Genomic DNA, 20128 nt, shown 5'->3' on the forward strand with positions numbered 1-20128 from the left:
GTAGGGAATTCAAAAGCTTTGCCAGCGAATGAAGCTTCGAGCATGTTACTAGCAGCCCTTACTTTCCTCAGTCCAATGGTTTCGCGGAGAATACAGTCAAACAAGCCAAGAGCCTGCTAGAGAAGTGTAAGAAGGATGGTCCCGACCCCTTGCTTGGCCTTCTTAACCTCAGGAATGTTCCAAGGGATCAAGTCCTAGGCTCTCCTGCTCAGCGGTTGATGTCAAGGCGTACCAGATGTGTCCTTCCTGTTGCGAGGAAACTCCTTATTCCGAAAGCACTCAACACCAGGCACGTCTCCTCACATTTGGACCTTAAACGCCAACAGCAAAAGTCATACCACGATCAGCATGCCAAACCTCTCCTACCTCTCCTTTCACAGCAAGTCGTGCGACTTCAGACTGACAGAGGGTACCAGAAAGTAGGCGTTGTCAAGCAACCCGCTCCGCAGCCACGGTCATACATTGTGGAGGCTGAAGGAAAGGAGTACCGTAGAAACAGAAGACATCTCCTGTCCGTTCCAGAAACTTGCTTGCCCTGCAGCGACCGATTACGACGTACCCCATGTTCCTTCCTCCCATGTGGTACCACCTAGTTCCCAGTCTCCACCTGAGCAGTCTCCTGTGAACACGCCAACCGGACCTTGTGGTCCACCCGAGCCGAATCCTCAGAGGTCTCCCGTGAAGACTGCAACAAGACCCAGTGGCCCAGAGGGATATGTTACGAGATATGGAAGGACGGTTAAACCAAATCCAAAGTTCCGAGACTTCGTGGCCTGATAATAAGGCATAAACTTATGAACTGTTTTTTATTTTCACTTTTTTTGTTATTCGCTTCACTGAAACTGCATGTATTTAACTTGCAAAGGGAGGTGTGGAACGAGCGTGTGAATGCATGCGTGTGGAATGAGCGTGTGAATGTATGCGTGTGGAATGTGTGTGTAACATGCTAATCAGTTTCATAACTTGGGTGTGTAATATTTTATCGGTTAGTTGAATAAATGGACTTCTCGAATGAAGGTCGTCGCTTAAAAACTACAATAGCCAACGGGCGCTCGTGGAATAATTGTTAAATAAGCCGAGCTTTTCGACCAGTCAGAATGTCCAGTTCTTATGTTCACCTCTGGAAATTGTACTAATCTCGCATCAAAGTAGTTTGCGAATCCACAGCTACTTTGACAATGTTATGACGAAAGTCATGATCAAAAACAGGACAGACGCATGAAAAACTGACGTCAATTTGTTAATTTGAGAGGTGGAGAGGAGGAGGAGGGTGGTGACAAAGATCATTTGATGGCAAAAAGATGAAGGGTCCCAAAACTTTTGGCCAGGGTTTTAGGTAGCATGACCGTAGCCTATAAAGAGCTTATTCAACTAACATGAACAGAATGCCAGCGCAGCTCTTTGTTTAAATGTCAGTATACAAAATAACTGTTTTTGTTAATAACGAGTTTTGAATATTCACACGAGGTTTGCTTTTTTACAAATCTGTCTGATCTGAGAAATTTACCTTGTTTATAGATTGCTCTAAAAACTGTACCACTGGAACACTGAATGCGGCTTGCGATGCATGCACTTGTGCTCATCATATCCTCACTGGCAGAATCTTGACAGAAAGTGACGTACCACTCTCAGAGGTAAACATATCATTGGCAGAGACACCGTACAATGTTCTGGTGCAAACAAATGTCAGTGGCTACTTTTCTACTCGTGGAGTCTGCGCAGATGATCAGCAAGAGCTGCTCATAACAAAGGCGGGGTTTGTTCCTGTGAAACTAAGAGCTAATGTTTTGACGCCGACGAGGGCTACAATTACAGCAAAAATGGAAATTGCAGGTAAGGATCCATATATGGACGTAGGTTATGTTCATACGGGGCCAGTTCCGAATGGTATATTTCTGACACCTCTGTAAGCGTAATGTTTGCGAGAGTTAAAATTAAAATTGAATTGAATTGGGTCCGGTCCAAAAATCGCATTATTTCGATTACACGAGACCGGTCGTTCTTCCTACATTTCCGTTCCGTTCTCTGTTTTAATGTTTGGGTCTAGCTGCCAAAAAGCTAGGTTAATTTTTGGAACCGTTCTGGTCCAAAAATAGGACACCAAGACATCAACACACCTTGGGTGGATCCCTGTACCGGTTCCTTTCGAGCTTGGCTACACAATTTGCTACACATTCTTTGCTTTCTTCCTTTTCCATCCTTTCTTCCTTCCGAACTCCCTTTCTTCCTAAACTCCAATTCCTCCCACCCTACAGGTAACAATTGAGAATAGGGTGTTTATCTTTTATTGCAGTTGCGCCATTTGTAACAGTTCATCCGGAAAGCAAGATACGGATGTCTGGCCAAAGCGTTACATTTTGTTGCGATGGGGAAGGGAATCCCCCACCGGAGATTGAGTGGTGAGTCACTTAGTTCGAGAATGTATCGGTAACGACATAATATAGGTCGGAAGTGTTCTTCGATGGCTACGAGGACCGGTGTAAAAGATTGATCAGTGGAAAGTTTAGAGATTTCCAAATACACTATACAGTACTGATACTCACTTGGCGCAATTTGGCGGGCAATAGCCAAAATTCGACGCCGGATTACTATAAAAGGAATTTATTGAGTCAATTAATAAAGATAATAGTTATTTGTTACGATTCAAACGTTAAAGTCTTCTAGTCGGTCGGCACCACCCCAGTTGAAAAGGAAAGGTTAATTATGTGAGTCAAGCACTCCGAAATAACCGGGGCTCCGTCCTTTAGCAAACGTGCAGTAATATTGTCTAGTCCAGTAGTTTGTTCGTCTTTAGCTTTCGTAACAAACTGTAAACGACTTCAGGTCTTATTAGACTTGGCTCGAAGGTTTCGTTTGTAAAAGGAGCTTCAGTGCTCATTGGCGGATCCAGACCTTGATCGAGCTAAGGGGGGGGGGGGGGAGGGGGGGGGGAGTTGTTTTGTTTTGCTTGCCCGGTCGACTTTTCTTCTTTCTCTGATTTCTTCTTTTTTCACGCAGAATAAGGTGGGGGGGGGGGGGGGAGGGCGGGGTCCCCGGTCCCCTCCCCTACATCCGCGACTGGTACTTAGCAACGGTGACTGCTGTCGGCAAGATATAGACGATTCTTGAGATAATTTTTCACTGATTGTCTTAACAATTGAGACGAAGAAGTAATTAATTAAAACCTTTAGCAATGGCATTCTTATCTGTCTTGAGATTGCCATCGACTTTGATGGAAGACATGGACGGTTTTGGTTTTCGCAGCTCTCCAAAAAGATTTTGAGTCAGCAATGTTTTCCTGGATAAGGTTCCAATTGTAGTTGGCTTTTTTTTCTCAATCCCCTGAAGGCACTCCAATCCATCTCTTTATTTGTATTTCATGTGTCAACCATGGGTAGTTAACACCCCGGACTTTCTTTTGAATCAAAGGAAAGGTGCGTGCAGATCACACCGCTCTTTAAAATTGACATTAAAGAAATCCAAGGCATCGTTTACGTCAGAAGCGTTTCTGACAGAGTCCCAATTGATTTGGCTCAAGCTTTCACAAAACTCCTCAGGCGAGTAATTTCCATAGTCTCTGCATTCAATTATTTTGGGTGCATAGTTAAGAGCGTTTATTTTACTAACGCACAAAACGAGATCATGATCGCTTAAACTGAAGGGGACCGCTGCCTGTTTGACAATATTGTGCGGGTTGTTCGTCACAATCAAGTCAATAAGTGTAGCACTAAGCTTTGTTACCCTTGTAGGACAGTCAATCACTTCAACTGAGACTTACTCCTTAGCATTGTTCAGCGATATCGTTTTAAAGCTAAGAGATTATTCCAGATTGATGCTTTGATTGACTGGACATTGTACTACGAGCAGTCTTAGCTAGTCCTTGATCTTACACTGGGTTACACTGTGCTATAAAAGGGTTAATAATTAACTATTATTGAACAACATATTAGAACCTGTTTTGAGCGGACACCCTGTGTTAAGCGGGCACTAGTGAGGGTCCCAAAGCTGTCCGCTTAATACAGGTTTCACTGTAGTTACCTTTTACATGGGATCCGTTAGCCGAGAGGCTGATGTTATGACCTTACAAGTCCGTGTCGCGATCTGATTAGCTTAGCCTCGTTGACTTTTCGCTCACAACATAGCAACTCGATCAGTCTCGTCGTCTAATTGTTAAAAGTTCAAATATGAATTAAGAGCAGCTACTCAATCTTTTACACTTTTTCTAGGTTTAAGGACAATAACATCATCGACAAGGACTTGTTCAACTATAGCAATACTCTTGAAATTCCTGACGTGACTGGTCTGACTGGAAGTTTCCGTTGTCGCGTAACAAATCAGTTTGGTTCAGAATTTTCAGCTTCAGCTGAGTTGATAGTATTGGGTAAGAAACGAATCGTTTTGTTTCGCATTTTTAGCGATGCTGTTAGTGTCATCAGTTGAATCTCAACCCACCTCCTCCCTAAGTATAAACGTCATATTTTTATAAGCCCTCTCAGTGTAAAACTTGGTTTACATTTCATGTCGGTAGACTACGCACGCTACATTACTTAACCCTTACAAATCTTATAAACCTTAACCGAAATGCAAGATCGACGACGAGTCATTTCCACATAAAAAGGGCAGGGCTTACCATATCAGAATTATATATTTTCTTTCAAAAAGGAGGACGAACCTAGAACAAGGTTCCACCGCAGGAACTTTCGCGGTACCTTTAGGGTATTGAGCCAAAATGATGTTGTGTTGTTTTAGAATTGGTATCTCTAAGGGGTGAAAAATATTTCAAGCCACGCCTACGAATCAGGATCTTGTACCTCTTAGTGGTTCTTTTCAAAATTTTTGTCAAGCACTCCCCGTCTTTGTTATATGGGATGTCCTCCCCCATCGGACGTTCAAATTCTCAACGGTTCTTCTCGTAGCCTAACACCGCTTCAGATCAAACTCACCAGGGTTCTTTCCACCCGGGACTCACACAACACGTGACGCTTTCGTGTCTGCCATGAATAAATACGTACGTGTCCGAGAATTAATTCTTCGCTTTTCTTAAGACTTGAGCTTGGGATGCCTGTGATAAATTCATAGAGAAAAGCATTTTATCTTTTTTTGTTTTCAGAAAAATCTGCGGACTCTTGCTCTCCAACACCTATTTCCAAGAACGAGACATTGCCTACCGGTTGCACTATTGATGGCAAAAACACCACGAGCGTAGACGTTGGAGAGTGTAAACCTGCTGCATGCGTGTCGGAAAATACAACTTTCAATTCTTCATCATGCACGGAACCTTCCCTATGCTGTGGGCCTCGCTCGTATGACAGTGTTCTAGTTCAGTGTAGGGCCCTTGTATCGTTCAATCTCTCCATAATTAAAACGTGTGGGTGTGGAAAATGCATAGAAAAACAAACGATGATACGAGGTAAAGTTATAGGTCAAGATGACAGCGCAGCCATTTTAGTGGAACTAATATTTGCTGGAGAACTGGTTGATAGAACCGATGCAAATGGCGACTTTTCTTTCGCTGTTCCAAAAAAAACGAAAAGGGTGATTGTGACTTTTAGAGATCGGATTATCAAAAAATTTCAAGAAGAAGACAAAATTTTTAACTTAAATGAAGGACAGACAGTCACGTATCGAGTGAAACTAAGAGAAAAACCAAAGCCTATCACTTTTAATGCCTCAGAACCATTAGAATTGCCGTTAGGTGGCGAGTCAGATAGTTTTGCTGACCTTGAAATACCGGAAAATTCCCTCTTGACTCAAGATGGTTCTGTTTTCAGTGGAAATGCAAAAGTCACAGTCAGTGTCACCGATCCTCGTAACCAATCTGACATTCTGACAGCTCCGGGAGATTTTACTACCATGAATGAAGATGGCGAGGTAGAGATGTTAGAAACGTACGGCATGATAAAGCTGAATTTAGAAGATGACAATGGAAAACCCCTGGCTATGTCTAAACCCATGAAAGTGTATTTAGATCCGGAAAAGCTAAATATAACTGTGTCCGATGGAAATGCCTCAGTAAAACTTTACTGGCTCGACAGGAAAACGGGTCGTTGGAGGGAGACTGGTGATTTTATTCCTGAAGATGGGAGCAACAGAAGAAGAAAGCGTTCAAATCGTATCTTTCTTGCTGGAAGTGTGACACCATCCATAGCACAAGAATATATTAACCTTGATTGGCCGTCGAGGATCGTAGGTTTAAGAGTAACTACTGATACAGAAGAAAGTGGCGTCATGATAACAGCTATTCGCAAAGATCACAAAGGGTACGTAGAGCGCATTACAAATAATGGTGTTGTCTGCATGCCGATATGGAAAGACAAGGAGTACTACCTTCAAGCTGAAAAGAACTTCGAGTATTACGATCCCGATCCCGCTCTCCAGGATTTTAGCACGACCTTTCAGCACGTTAAAGGTGATGTAAAATCGATCACAGACGAGAACGGTGTAACTATTAGTTCTTATGAATTTAATAGCACCCTCGTAAGTAGGAGGGGGCCTATTTACTTCGATGATTGATATTATGGACGGGAACAGACAGAGTGTAGACAATCTCTGAATAATGGAAATTCGCTACCAGAAGGCAGCCAGTTTGTCTTTGTTAAGCCCCAAACTCCCTCCGAGGAATACGAATTGCTTAGTTTGCCGGACCCGATAACTGATTGGTTGTCTGATCTATCTTTAGAGACATGCTTTATTAAAGTCACAATAAGTGGGACTAATGTCCTATTTATGGCGGCTAGCTACAAAAAGGATGACCAAACATACACTGGTATATATGGTTTTCACCTTAGGATGCCAAAGGCAGCTACGTCAGGATCAGATAAAGTTGTGTGCCTTCAGTTCAGGTGCCCAAGACAAAATGACCACACGGCCCTACTTCTGACGCCAATGACGTCAAAAGCAACTTGCATCCTAACGCAAACGGATGCAGACTTGGATAAACCCCAGTCAAATAAAGGCTAATGTCCTGGTTCCTTCCCCCCCACTAAAGGACAAGAGAAATGGCTATGCATCCCTTATTCGGACAGCGAATTGTATAGCACTTACACAGGGATTGAGAACGGTGAAGCTCGATGTCTAAGAGGTCAACAACGCTATGATGGCACAGACACTACACTAATACGCGACGCAGGGTTTTCCGTTAAATATGATTGCAGGTATGTACGTTTACGTCAATTTACAATTAACCTCTACACTGGGTATTTGCACACACACAGACAATTTATGAAAACCGTATAGTCACAGAAAACCTATTCTGGATTTGAAATGAAACAGTTAAATTACTTATCCGTCTCAATGTCCGTTTACCGTAATTTTCAAACCAGAGAGAGAGAGAGAGAAAGGCAGACAGAAAGACAGACAAACGGGCACAGACTGATGGATAGAGAGAAGCACAGACTGACATAACGGAGAAATGGATAGATACGCCTATTCGTCTATTAGTTTCTTGTTTCGACAGGGCAGTAGGCGCCAAATCATAAACGGTATTAACCTTGTTTACGTTTTTATGTTTTGAGTAAGACGTCACAAAATATAACATTTCACAACCCCTAATATGACGTAAATTCATAGTTTCATGTCAACCGCCACCATGAATGCGAAGCTTTGTGCTTCGTTCTTTCTGACATCACTTGCTGACACTACTTCGTAGCTTTAAAACTGAAACAAACTGTTCGAAAAAGAACTTAAAATGCCTCAAAGATAAGGTAAGCGGTCCGTAACGAATAACATCGATTTGCATTCCATCGAGTGAGACTCACAAACAAAGGTGTGCTGAGACTGCGCAGTACGAACTGGAAATCATCCTCGAACAGTCCTGCCATCGTTATGGGTGCACCTTTATAAATATGATAATTATCCAATCAACAAGATTGCAAAAGCTGCCAGAGGAACATAATAACGTTTCTGTCGCATAACAATGTAGCATTCACTTCAATCTATGGAATTTTTAAAAGCGCTTTCACAATATGGATCTTCAATCTTTGTTGAAAGGTCTTGAAACGCGAGTAAAGGGATGGAGAAATGGACTCAGTTCTTTACAACAGGATTAAATTTTTCGGTATTCATTATTCACCGAATTACATTACTTACGCACTGGCATCGGAAAGTGTCGGCTGTGCTTTTCGCAACAGTGATAGCAAACACTACACACGTGACGTAACGAGATAGCCATTTGTTCCGAGAAGTCCGCGGCTCTAAAGTCGTTTTAAAAAAGGCCATGAATAAAAGCGTGGCTTGAGGTGACCTTGCCTTGATACAGACCTCTCTGCTTTTCTCAAAGTTGGCGTGACGTGGTGTGCGATAACAGATGCATGACAGCTACCCGTGATCGCTTTTAAATGTTCAGTTTTTCTGTCATACAATCTACGTTTTGTTTTTCCAATACAGAAATCCTGAAAGTCCCAATAACTAGCCTGATAAGCAACTTTTGACATTTGGGAACACGTCTCATCAACTCGTCACAACTTAAAATGGGAACACTTTGACATATTAGCCAAAGGTCGGTCAGATACACATTACAAGATAAAGGAGACTCTGCTAGTTAGGGAATTGAAACCTGCCCTAAATGATAATGTTAGTAGCAAAAAGCTTTATCTATTAGTTTATTAGTTTGTTTTAATATGCAAATTTTTTTCAGCTTCCGTCAATGTTATTGTTGATAAGGTACTTATCCTAAATTTAAAATTTACTTATTACTTCTATTCTTAGCCGTCACTTCTGAAGATGTACGTCGAAACATACGAAACGTCAAGTTAAATGATATAGTTTTATTTTTGTTTTCCAACAATGCGTTTCATTGTCATGTTTATCACCACAGTTTGTATGTTATTTCTCGTGAATGCCAACTAGTTAGCATAAGAACTAACTTGATTTACACAACACTGAAGCAGTAAGGTCTTTATCAAAACAAGGTCACCTACAGCCTCGCTCGCAATCAAAGGCCAGGTCACTAAGCTTACTTGCTTACTTAAGCCCATCGCTCCAAGTGGAACATAGGCCATCGACAACCCCACGCTAGCAAACTCGAACTTGGGCTTTTGGTTCAGCTTCTTTCCAGTTGTATCCTATCAGCTTCAGTTCCGCATCAGTGTCCCGTCCCCTCGATCCCTTCCTTCGGGCATTCCACCTCAGAGCCTGCCGGGTGATGTTGTTTGATGCTTTCTGCAGGGTGTGACCAATCCAGCCCCATTTTCTTCTCAAAATCTGTTTACCTACCGGTTGTTGTTCCCCTCGCTGCCAAAGCTCCTCACGGCGAATTTTCTCAGGCCTCCAAATATTAAAGATGAAAGTCTGGATCTTCTGGAGTGAAATTCTTGTCCGCCTCCACGTCTCAGATCCAGAGAGGAGAACTGATTTCATACTGGCATTGAAGATGGTAGCTTTGTTTGTGTCCTGATTTCTACGCACACTCCTGTAAAATGGTCTATTTAGCAGATTTACTCAAAGCAGTTGTAGTCACACAGGACCCACCGTCAGTTTCCACTTGATTGATATCAGATAGATGATGTTATTTATAATAATCCATCAACTCTTTTCGCTCGCTCGTGATTGGTTTAAACGCGTCACGTGACGAAATTTTCCTCAGCTAAAACTGGGGAATATACGAGTGATATTCCCCAAAGTTTCATATATACGTGTGTTGCGAAAAATATTTGGATAATAAACGCCAATACCGAGATTACGAAATTCGACTAGGATAGAGGACTCGCGTGAAAACCAGGTAAGGTTAATGTCGCCTCCTCTCTAAATATTGTAAAACCTTTGGTGATGGGGATAAATGAACAATAGCCTTTATTTGTCGCGAAAATATGCTCGGATATTTGTCACTGGACATTATCTGTTCCGAGAAGACAACAGTTTTCCGAGAGCGTAGCTCGAGGAAAACTGTAAGCTTCGCGGAACAGACAATGTCCGCGGAGAAATATCCGAGCTTATTTTCGCGTCAAATGGAGGCTATTGTTCATTTATCCCCATCACCAAAGGTTTTACAATATTTAGAGAGGGGGCGACATTAACCTTAGCTGGTTTTCACGCGAGTCCTCTATCCTAGTCGAATTTCGAATTCTCGGTATTGGACTGGAACTAGCTTGCAACTGAGGCTAATGCAGAGGAGTCTTTTCAAATGCAAATGACATTTATATATTTTTCATGACATACCCTTGCATGAGCCTCAATTGCAAACTAGTTCCAGTCCAATACCGAGAATACGAAAATGGCCTATTTGAGGTGTTGGTTTTAGCGGAGGGAGAAAAACCCTCGGAGCAATGTAAGAATCAACAACAACTCAACCCACAAAAGGCACAACAACTGATCGGAGGCGAGCGCTCTCACCACTGGGTCATCCCTGCTCCCCTGTAACTAATAGAGTAATGCAAGAACCAACAGCAAACTCAACCCACATATGACACAACATTGATGATCTCACCACTGTGTCATCCCAGCTCCTCTAATACTAATAGATGGTCCTCTAAACTAACAGATACGTCCTACTCGAGTGCACTTGTTGTCGCCACTCGATGCTTTAAGCTTTATTGGCGGATTTTTCTCACTACTTTAATTTTTATGATAGTTCACCATAGAAAGCTCAAGGAGATCGATCGAAAGTGACTCTCCATATATCTCGCTTTATTTTTACAGTTAAATCAACATGACGATTTTCAAGCAATGGCCACATGGGATCCCCAGCACTTTCCAGAAGTGTGACATCATTATTGTATAAATCAGTTTTTAGGCTATGCATTTTATCAAAAAGCACTTAGGTAGCATTCCGCGTTACATTAAACCTATAACCAATCTAGCTTGGCCTTTTAAACAAGTTTCTCTTAGCGTCGTTTTGAGTATAGTAAGACGGCTTTCTAGTCAAATTGTTGAAACGGTAAAGTTAGAGAAGTATACAGTGGAACCTCTCCGAAACGGCCACCGTCAGGACAGAGGAAAGTGCTTGTTGTAGAGGTGGCCGTTATGGGGAGGTAGGGGTGTAATATGACACCTGTTTTTTTTTGTTTTTGTTTTTTTTTTCCTCGGGTACAACACTTTTTTTTCACAAAATGCTTATTTTGGCAAATAGTAATCAAAATGTATCAGTAAAACAGAAACTTGACAGGAAGAGAGACCAAAGACGCGCGGTTCGGATCAAGTTTCGTCACCTTTCCCGGGATGTCCAATGGGTGGAAATCGATGATCGGAAAAGCAATCGATCAATCGATATCAACACATAAAATTAGTTAATTGATGTTGATTAGTATCGATCGTCATCGACTGGATACCCTGAGCCTTTTGCATTTAAAAAACGAATTTTACTATGCACCGTTCGTCAGTCGTTGATTACTGTGAAACTCAGAAAACCGTGAACACTTTGATTCGATTCAGAACGCTTAATTGTGTAATGAACTATTAAATCACGGCTATCTTTAAAACGAGGAACGGGGAATCGGGAAATAGGACTGGCCGAATGGTGAACGGTAAACGGAGAACGGGGAATCTTTAAAATGGGGATTCTTTAAAAGCGGGTATCGTTAAAATGGGGAATCTCTAAAAGCGGGAATCTTTAAAATGGGGAAAATAAAAACATCTCCTAACGAGCCTTGCCCTATCGCATTTTGTTCGCCGAGATCATTCCACTTAAACTGTGGAAGACCTTCAAAGCGACCGATTCTTTTTTTCTTTAAAGTGAAAGCAATGGGCACTGTAAAATTGTCTTCGCAAGACCGCATTGCGTAGAAAGAGGTATCATGAAGCACACAATGACGGACTATACGCGAAATTCCTGCCAAAATCTCTAACAACCGACAGATGAGAGTTTGTAAGTCAGATAGCATCTAATGTTGTCATGGAGTAGTAAATTCTCCTCAACTCCTAGCTTAAAAATTAAGCTAATACAATTACGTCACAGAGCACCGCCGCTGCATCGTTCTAATTACTGTATTGCTGGTTTTCAGTGTCATGCCATTCGAAATAGATCAAAATAAGAAATCCAAAACCGTTCAATAGATGAAGTCCAGAATCTGGGAAAAGAAAGAAGATAAACATGCAAAGACTCTCGCCAAGATTCAGGTCACAGCAATTTTTCTTATGCAAGATATGCGGCGAAATTTTTTCCCAAATTTATAGAGATTTTTATGGAGACACCATGCTGGTGCCCATCCGGATGGGCACCAACATGGCGGCCGGAAACCAACAGAAGCATCGGTCACTCAGTTTTGTTACAAAAGCGTGAATTTATCTTTCGAGGAACTAAAAAACATTAAAATAATACTTTTTCTAATACATGAACTGTTCAGATAGTCAAATTCCCCGAAGTAAGTCACTTTTTAACCAACATGACAACTCTCTCGGCGTCATGTAAATGCCGTTCACGCAAAAGCTTAGAAATTCAAGCGTAGTGTATCACAAAACCAAGAACCCATTCGGAGCGAAAATTTGTATGTATATTCGTTTTCAGCCTGTCTTATACATCATGAAAATAAATACTCCGGCGGATCAAAACTTTGTTGGACTTTTGTAGTTTGAATTTTAGTGACGTCATATGAAAACCAGATTTAGGGTCGCACCAGCGAGACTGCTGATTCATCGATTAGATAAAAAAAATGTGTTTTTCTTGCTATATATCTGTCGTTAAGTCATTAGCACATGTTAAGGCTAGGACAAATATCTATCGCTGCGGAACTCAATTTAAAAAAGTCACAGTCCGGAGTTAAAATGAATCCAGGCGGTTCGATTCTTCTGTCGATCGGTGTAGCAGATCTGTACAGGCTTGCAAATGATCCCGGCCCGCAAATGATCCCCGAACCGCAAATGATCCCCAAATTGTACCGCAAATGATCCCGGGATCGGAACTGAGTCTACCGCAAAAGTTAGGAATGGCGTGGACTCCATGAAAAGTCTATGGATGGATACATATTTTCTCAATTGTCCTAGGTGAAGAAAAGACAAGTACCTCAGGCATAAAAGCAGCAATAAAAAACGTTTAACATGCTGTCCAAAATACTAAATTGACATGTGTTGACTGCAGAAATTTTTCGTTTAGGAAAAGCACTGCAAAAAGAAACATGAACCTTCGAAGATGCTTCTACCATCTAATTTAACCGCTCAGAATTTTTCCCTGTATACTTCTTATACTTGCGTCCTAGATAGCCACGGGCTCCCACGAAAGAGCCTAAGATTCCTTCGTGCTAGTGACCGTAGTAAAAATGTAGTCAATCCACTTGGGAATTCTCAGTTGTATCCAAATTTCAGGATATAGTGAACATCCCGTGTTATCACACATTTCAGGCCCGGGCCCAATAAAGTCATTCAGGGAAGGATCTAGCTTAACTAAAATTTTCAAACACAGGAATTCGTGACGTTGGATACCATTTTCAAAGTTGTAAAATTTGCATTCAAATCATATTGCACATTTTCTTGCGTTTCATATAGTAACTGTTGTATCAAGATATTGTGTTATTACTGTGAAACTCAGAAAACCGTACATACCAGAAATATTTAAGGATTATTATTGTAAGCGTGAGAAAACTAAGCCGCAAACAACAGCGGTTTTTGGCCACGTTCGTTAGGCTTTCAGACACTTTCAGGACAAACTTTTATGTTTGGTGGTGTGTTCTTTGTATCCAAGTCTCTTTTGGGAATTGAAAGACGAAGGAAACTTAAAAATTTGCAATTTTGACTCGAAAGCCTCGGATCGATGTTAGAATATTGATATATCGAACGTGGCCTATTGGTTGTGGTTTTGAGGTGTTCTCGAACTTTACTGTGATTAGTTCAGTACAAAATTGACCTTTAAGAATCAAATCCAAGCTCAGTTTCACAGCAATATAAAAAAACGATCGCGTAAATTTTAAATTCACTGTCCAAATTCCTGAGACCGCACTTCCAAATGTTATGGCAAGGCGACCATTTCCGGTCCGGGATCATTTTCGGTACGGGGATAATTTGCGGGCCGGGATCATGTGCGGGCCTGTACAGATCTCAAAGAGTAAGAATCGAGATTTGAACTGCTCCACTAGCCCGCTAAACCGATGTGCTTTAGCATGCAACTTAATTACAATGAATACATTTCACAACTGTATTTGTACCTGTCCAGTTGATACATGTGACATAATAAATAGCTTCTGGTGCGGAACTGAAAGATTCTCGCTCTCTTTTCAGGAAAGATTCCCCACTTTAAAGATTCGTCATTTTAAAGATTCCTCATTTTAAAGATTCCCACTTTTAAAGATTCCCCATTTTAAAGATTCCCGCTTTTAAAGAATCTCTATGTTAAGGATTCCCACTTTTAAAGAATTCCCGTTTTAAAGGTTCCCACTTTTAAAGAATCCCCATTTTAAAGATTCCCCGTTCCCCGTTCCCCGTTCCCCGTTCCCCGTTCCCCGTTCCCCGTTCCCCGTTCCCCGTTCCCCGTTTTCCGTTCCCCGTTTTCCGTTCCCCGTTTTCCGTTCCCCGTTCCCCGTTCCCCGTTCCCGTTCCCCGTTCCCGTTCCCGTTCCCCGTCCCCCATTCTCATTCCCATTCTCATTCCCCAGTACTCGGTTCCCCGTTTTAAAGATAGCCATTAAATTACAATGAAGTTCAGGACACGCGAGGAAATCTCAAAAACACAACTAATTGCCACTGCTGCTTGAGGACTTTCCGCCGGACCCAAAATAGTGGCCGTCATAGAGACGTTGCCGTTAGTGGCGGGTTCGACCGTATCTCAAAGAGTTGCCAGATTTTTTCCCTCATAAATTAAATGTATCACATCGGTATTTAAAGCCTTAAATATGATAGGATTTTGCAAGCGTTAATAGCAAAAGAAAACTTCGCTAATACTGTATGAACTTTTGATATTTTCAATTTAAAGCCTTTATAATCTCAAACTCAACAACAAGTTGATCAGTTCCGAGGGTGTAATTTGCCGCTTTGCAGGAGTGGATCCAGGATTTTTCTAAGAAGAGGGTACACTACTAAGGAATGGCGTAACTAACTGGTGAGGTAAACAGATTCTTAAAGCGAACACGAAAAAGAAGGATTCTTCTCAGGAGGGGGAGGATGCGCAACCCTTCACCCTCCCCCTAGATCCGCCCCTGTTTTGCCTTTGTATTTTATGATTAATTAACGTTCTGTCTCGGTATATTTCAGGCATAAACGTTATTACAGATTATTCTTTTTGTTTCGATTCGTTCGTATTTGTAGATGACATTATTTCTTTAGCAAGAGTGAGTACAAATAAAGATTGATTGATTGACGTCGTCAAGAATATATTATTATTATTATTTGGGAGCTCAAGCAACGACGACGACGACGCCGAGGACGACGCCTAGTGAGAAATGAATTTATATTTTACAAAAAAAATTCGCACATGTCTAGATCTGTTCAGTGCGCCAATGGCTCTAAAAACGTGCTCAGGCTAAATATGCAATGGCAGCGTTTAATTCCAAATAAAAGAACGACAAATCAGTTGTCGTCGTTTATAATTCGCGTTCCTCAAACTAGGCAGAATTTGGTCACGTTGTTTCGCAGAGTAAGGTAAAGACATCTACAAAGATTTATAACGCACGTGCACAGCCATTGTTCCATTCATTAAACCTTTTGTTTGGTGACGTTCTGGTTGTCGTTGCCGTCGTGGTTTGAATTAAGCTTTCCAATGCTTCCCTTGTCGTAAAATTAATCCCGGTTTTAAGCTCTTACTCAGGCAAATTCAAATTTAATCTCGTAAAAGTCAGTTTAGCTAAGCCTTAATTCGGGTGCAAACTTTATCTGAGGGAAATAATAAGCGGCGTAACAAAAGCTTTCGGGAAGGAGAGAGCTGACGAGAGACGGCTTACATTCACTATGTCACTTGGACGGTCCAACTTGACAAAGATGATTCACATGCAATCCATACCTGTGTATCTTATTGTACATTTCAGCTCCACCACGCAGTACACATGACCAAAAACCATTAGGCTGTTTCGGCCGAGCACCAGAAAACTGTAACATAAAGTTATACTACAACCACAGCCTCTTATTACATCCAAGTATATACCATGCATAAAGTAGAGCTGAGCGACAGTTTACATAGACTACCGCCAGGCGGAGGCCAGAAAAAAACCTGGCGGAAAAAACCCTGTGGGGGAAAAACTCGGCAGGAAATCTAGGTAGGAACCATGTCTCAAGCTCTAAGTAGCCCATCCTACGAGGCTTTACATTTCGAACATCCCCACTCGCCTTAGCTCACATAAAGATCACATGGAAGACAACGGAGAATGACAAACTTAAGAGATATATGCAAAATAAAATTAAATTAAGAAAGAAATAAATGAAAAATAACTTCAGCCAAACGAGGTGTTGGCCTAGAATGACTTTTCACGTGACATACACCTTCCCTTCTACCCATACTGCACTTCAACTTAACTAACCCCAGTCCCCACTGCTCACGTGCCGCAGAAATATTTCATTTCCGGCTAATTCGTATTCACTCAGACGCCAGAAATTCCATTTTTCAGTGTGAAGCATCGCTGTATATTTCAGGAGTCCGAGTAAAGGTCCAGTGTTAAACCAAACCCAAACCAATTACTCACCAAAACCAAGACCGAAATAATTGCTTGATTACTTTCGACACTCAATTGAAAACCGCTCTTCTGCGCATTGAAAAAGGCTTAGATAAGCGATATGATTTTAAGAAGCGATCACTGATTAAACTTTTGGATACGCATTCTTTTAGCAACCTTTTTAAAATACATCATTTTAAATCATTTTACATTTTAAAATACATGTTGCGGGTACAATACAATGCTCGTTAAAGTACAACGTTCGGCCGGTGAAAAAGTTGAAGGTTTAATACCGTTTACCTTCGCGGGTGACCTTGACCTGAAAAAGTTTAAAACAAACCAAAACAAACTGAGGTACATAGGTAAATACAAAGCTTTTAAAATATGATGTCTTTAACGTGTGCGAGAGAGTCACGATTTGTTCTGGTTTTACTTTACTTCTTACTTTGTCTTTCTTTAAACTTTTCGCCAAGTGTGGTCGTGCAAAAACCACAGAGAATACGAATTAACGTACTTTCGAAACTCAGAGAAAACCACTCCAATCTACCGATGATTGCACTTTCATATATTTTTGGGCTTATAGGTTGAATGATGACAGCTATAAGAGTACAGTAAGAATCTCTAACTGGTCCAGCGATGGAGATAAATGTTATGTGAAAATAAAAGTTTCTGGAAGAAGATCAGTCTTTAAAGCGGAGAGTTACAAAGCAAACAAGAGAGATCTCTACGGATACAGCACTGACATTACAAGGCCGACATTAGATGATCCTTCAGCGTCGGCCACTTGCCTTGAGTATAGGTGTAGTGACTTGGTAAACGGAACATTCTCTGAAAATACATATATCACAATAAGGCCAATTTTAGGAAATTGTAAATTCGTGAATACAGGAAATGATTTCGATTTTCATCAAAACCAGTGTCCATATTCTTTGCCACCTCAGCAGGGGGTAAATCGTTCCATATGCGATGTTCCACTGCCATCTTCTTCCTACCCCACGGTTTCTGGGTGGTATAACAGGCCGTATTATTCGTGGGGAGCCACAGAGAGCGACTGTAAGACGGGAAATCCAATATGGGGGTTGCTGTTTTCTAGTATGTTCTCCGAAGGTTATGCATTGCATTATAACTGTACTTAAATGGAAGAAATGGGCCGAATACAAACAGAGTCTGAAGGCTTGTTTAAGTCCTTTTTGACTTTTCAAGTTCATTCCAGGACACAATTCATATTCTTCAAGGATTCCAAAAATATATCATTAGAATGTCACTCTAGATTTCAGGGATACCTTAACCAAATTTGTTCAATTAAGACTAAATCTTTTACTTCGTGAGCAATATTTGTTCCGAACACTTTTTACAGTAATAATGGCTCTAAGCAAAATGCAGTTATGACTGTGAAATGTAATTATAGCTCGCGAGGAATTATTAATTTGTCTGTTTTTCAATATTTCTTTTGTCCAGTTTTCTTATTTTATTTTTTTAATCTACCGACCCACTAACTCTGACGAGAAAGAGGACGATGCCGTGGAAGGAAACTTTTTACAAGGGTCTCGTTAGGGTGTTGAAATCTCAGTCAGTGTCAGAGAGATTGTTGGCGATTTATCAACCATCAGTTAAAATTTCAGCCTATTTATCAGCTAACAGTAAATTTTGCAGATCTTAGATCTCTGGTATCAGTTTAAAACGCGTCACTTCACAGCTAACGGTTGAAAATTTCGCCAAAATGTCGGCTGTCAGTTATGTCCTTAACTCATGAAAACGGACAACTGACACTAACATACTGCGTACAGATAGGATAGAAACCTCTGGATAGCCATCAAATTCACAGCACGTAGCCGCGTTGAATGTTCTTTGCTGTAACTAGCTAATGTAACCATTTAGCTTTTTATAAAACTTGAAGTTGATAATGTACCTAGTTGTCGTCAACTAAGTGTCTTGTCTGTGGAGGCCCTTGATGAAGCTGACGTTTAGAGGGCCAGCCCTTCGTCAGGGCAAAGTATATAACCACTTATATAACTTACGAATTTATATGGAAGTGAATATAAGTTAGTACGTCAAACTGTCTGATTTGGGAAATAATTAATTTGGTGATGAAAATTCTGGGGAATACCAAATTCACTTCGGTCTACGTCACGAGATTAAGCCGGACGACGAGCCCGAACAAATTCAGGAAGCTAGACGATGTTTCTCAGTTCAATTGTTTCCCAAGTTAGAGTGCGCCATGCGCAATTTGAGAATTTGTCAATAGGATATTACATACGTAACACAACGTAACAGTATAGCACTGTGATTTTTTTTCCTGGGACGGCATCGATTTATGAGTTGATTAATAATGGTAACAGGACTGAGTGGAGTCCAATGCAGTCTGTAATCATACGAGTGATTAACAAAATCGGACGAACACGAAGCGGGAGTCCAATTTGGTAATTACGAGTATGATTACAGACTGAATTGGACGACACGATGTCCTGTTACCAATTAATCAAAACTATGACAAATTCGAGAAACGTACAAACCATCGACTGAGCGCTGAACGATTAAACGTCGTTATGAATGCTGAAAAACACAGCAGTTTACTCAACAAAATGCACCGCTACGGCGCGCACAAAATGACGCGTACTGTCCAATTACAAGCATGACGCGTACACTGTCCAATTAATGCTCAAATCGGGCTGCTGATAGCCAATCACGTTCGAGAATTTTGTTATAGTTTTGATTAATACCATAAGCACCAAGAAATCATTGTCTCTTGTAAGCACTGAGTTTGTTATATAATGAGAGGCAATTAACTTGCGAACTCGCCTATTACAAATGAGCGTGAGCACTTAATTTTACATTGCTTTATATTTTCATTGCTGCGATGAAAGCCTCACTGCATGTGTAACAGAGGCTAGAAATTCCTCTGTATAAACGTATGATTTTATATGCTGTGTCAAGTATAAAATGACAACAGTTACTTAATTGGAGTAGTGGTTTTGAATCATCATTAAAATACGATAACCATTATGTTGACTGCGTGCCTAGTATCTAATGGACATAACAAATCAAAAGGCGGCGAAGCCGGCGTGATGAGAATTACGAGAAGCAAAGTTGAGATTGGAATTTACCTCTCTCAGCGAAATATTCCCTTGAGGCAAGAGAAGCCACGTTAAGGGTACTACCACCGGGACTAGACTGACAATGGCATTTTTCCCGCCAAACTCCTGTCACATGCATGCTCTTTTTCTTTTACAATAGACGATGCGACGCGTGGAAAATATAAATATTGACCCTGCTTGTCACTTTCCCGTCCGTCACTATTCTTTAAATACGAACTAGGGAGGTAAGGAAGGGGATGGGGAGGTAGGCTATACTCGGCGCCTTATTGGAGAAACAGACCTGAAAGAGAGGCAATCCTTTTAGACCCCCAGAGCTTTTGATTTGTTTGCACAAATGCATCAGCGTTGGAAACTGAGACTTGCAAATATCTGATCAAGCCTGGTAGCGTCAAAGAACCAGCGCTAAAAAGGATGAAAGAGAAAAAACGGAGTGAAGTAAGATGGTACAAAATTGAAAAAAAAAAAATGCATGTTTGTATATTTAAACCGGTAGACACGTTCTCACAGTGGCAACCCGCGGGACTGAATATATAATTAACAAAATCAACAAATT

General features: G+C 41.1%; 1 pseudogene across 1 annotated transcript in view; it reads left to right on the forward strand.

The window, feature by feature from the left end:
- The window catches only part of LOC110048488 (cartilage intermediate layer protein 1-like), a 38327-nt pseudogene extending 18838 nt beyond the window's left edge, over positions 1 to 19489 (forward strand). The window contains exons 6-10 of the transcript XR_016210170.1: positions 1519 to 1833; positions 2294 to 2399; positions 4206 to 4360; positions 5090 to 7133; positions 17064 to 19489. The product of XR_016210170.1 is annotated as a cartilage intermediate layer protein 1-like (transcript). The remainder of the gene's footprint in view (positions 1 to 1518; positions 1834 to 2293; positions 2400 to 4205; positions 4361 to 5089; positions 7134 to 17063) is intronic.
- The last annotated feature ends 639 nt before the right edge of the window (positions 19490 to 20128 follow it).

This window comes from Orbicella faveolata, unplaced genomic scaffold (assembly GCF_042242905.1).
Source record: "Orbicella faveolata isolate gen_17 unplaced genomic scaffold, um_ofav_v1 contig_34, whole genome shotgun sequence".
Classification (NCBI taxonomy): domain Eukaryota; kingdom Metazoa; phylum Cnidaria; class Anthozoa; order Scleractinia; family Merulinidae; genus Orbicella; species Orbicella faveolata.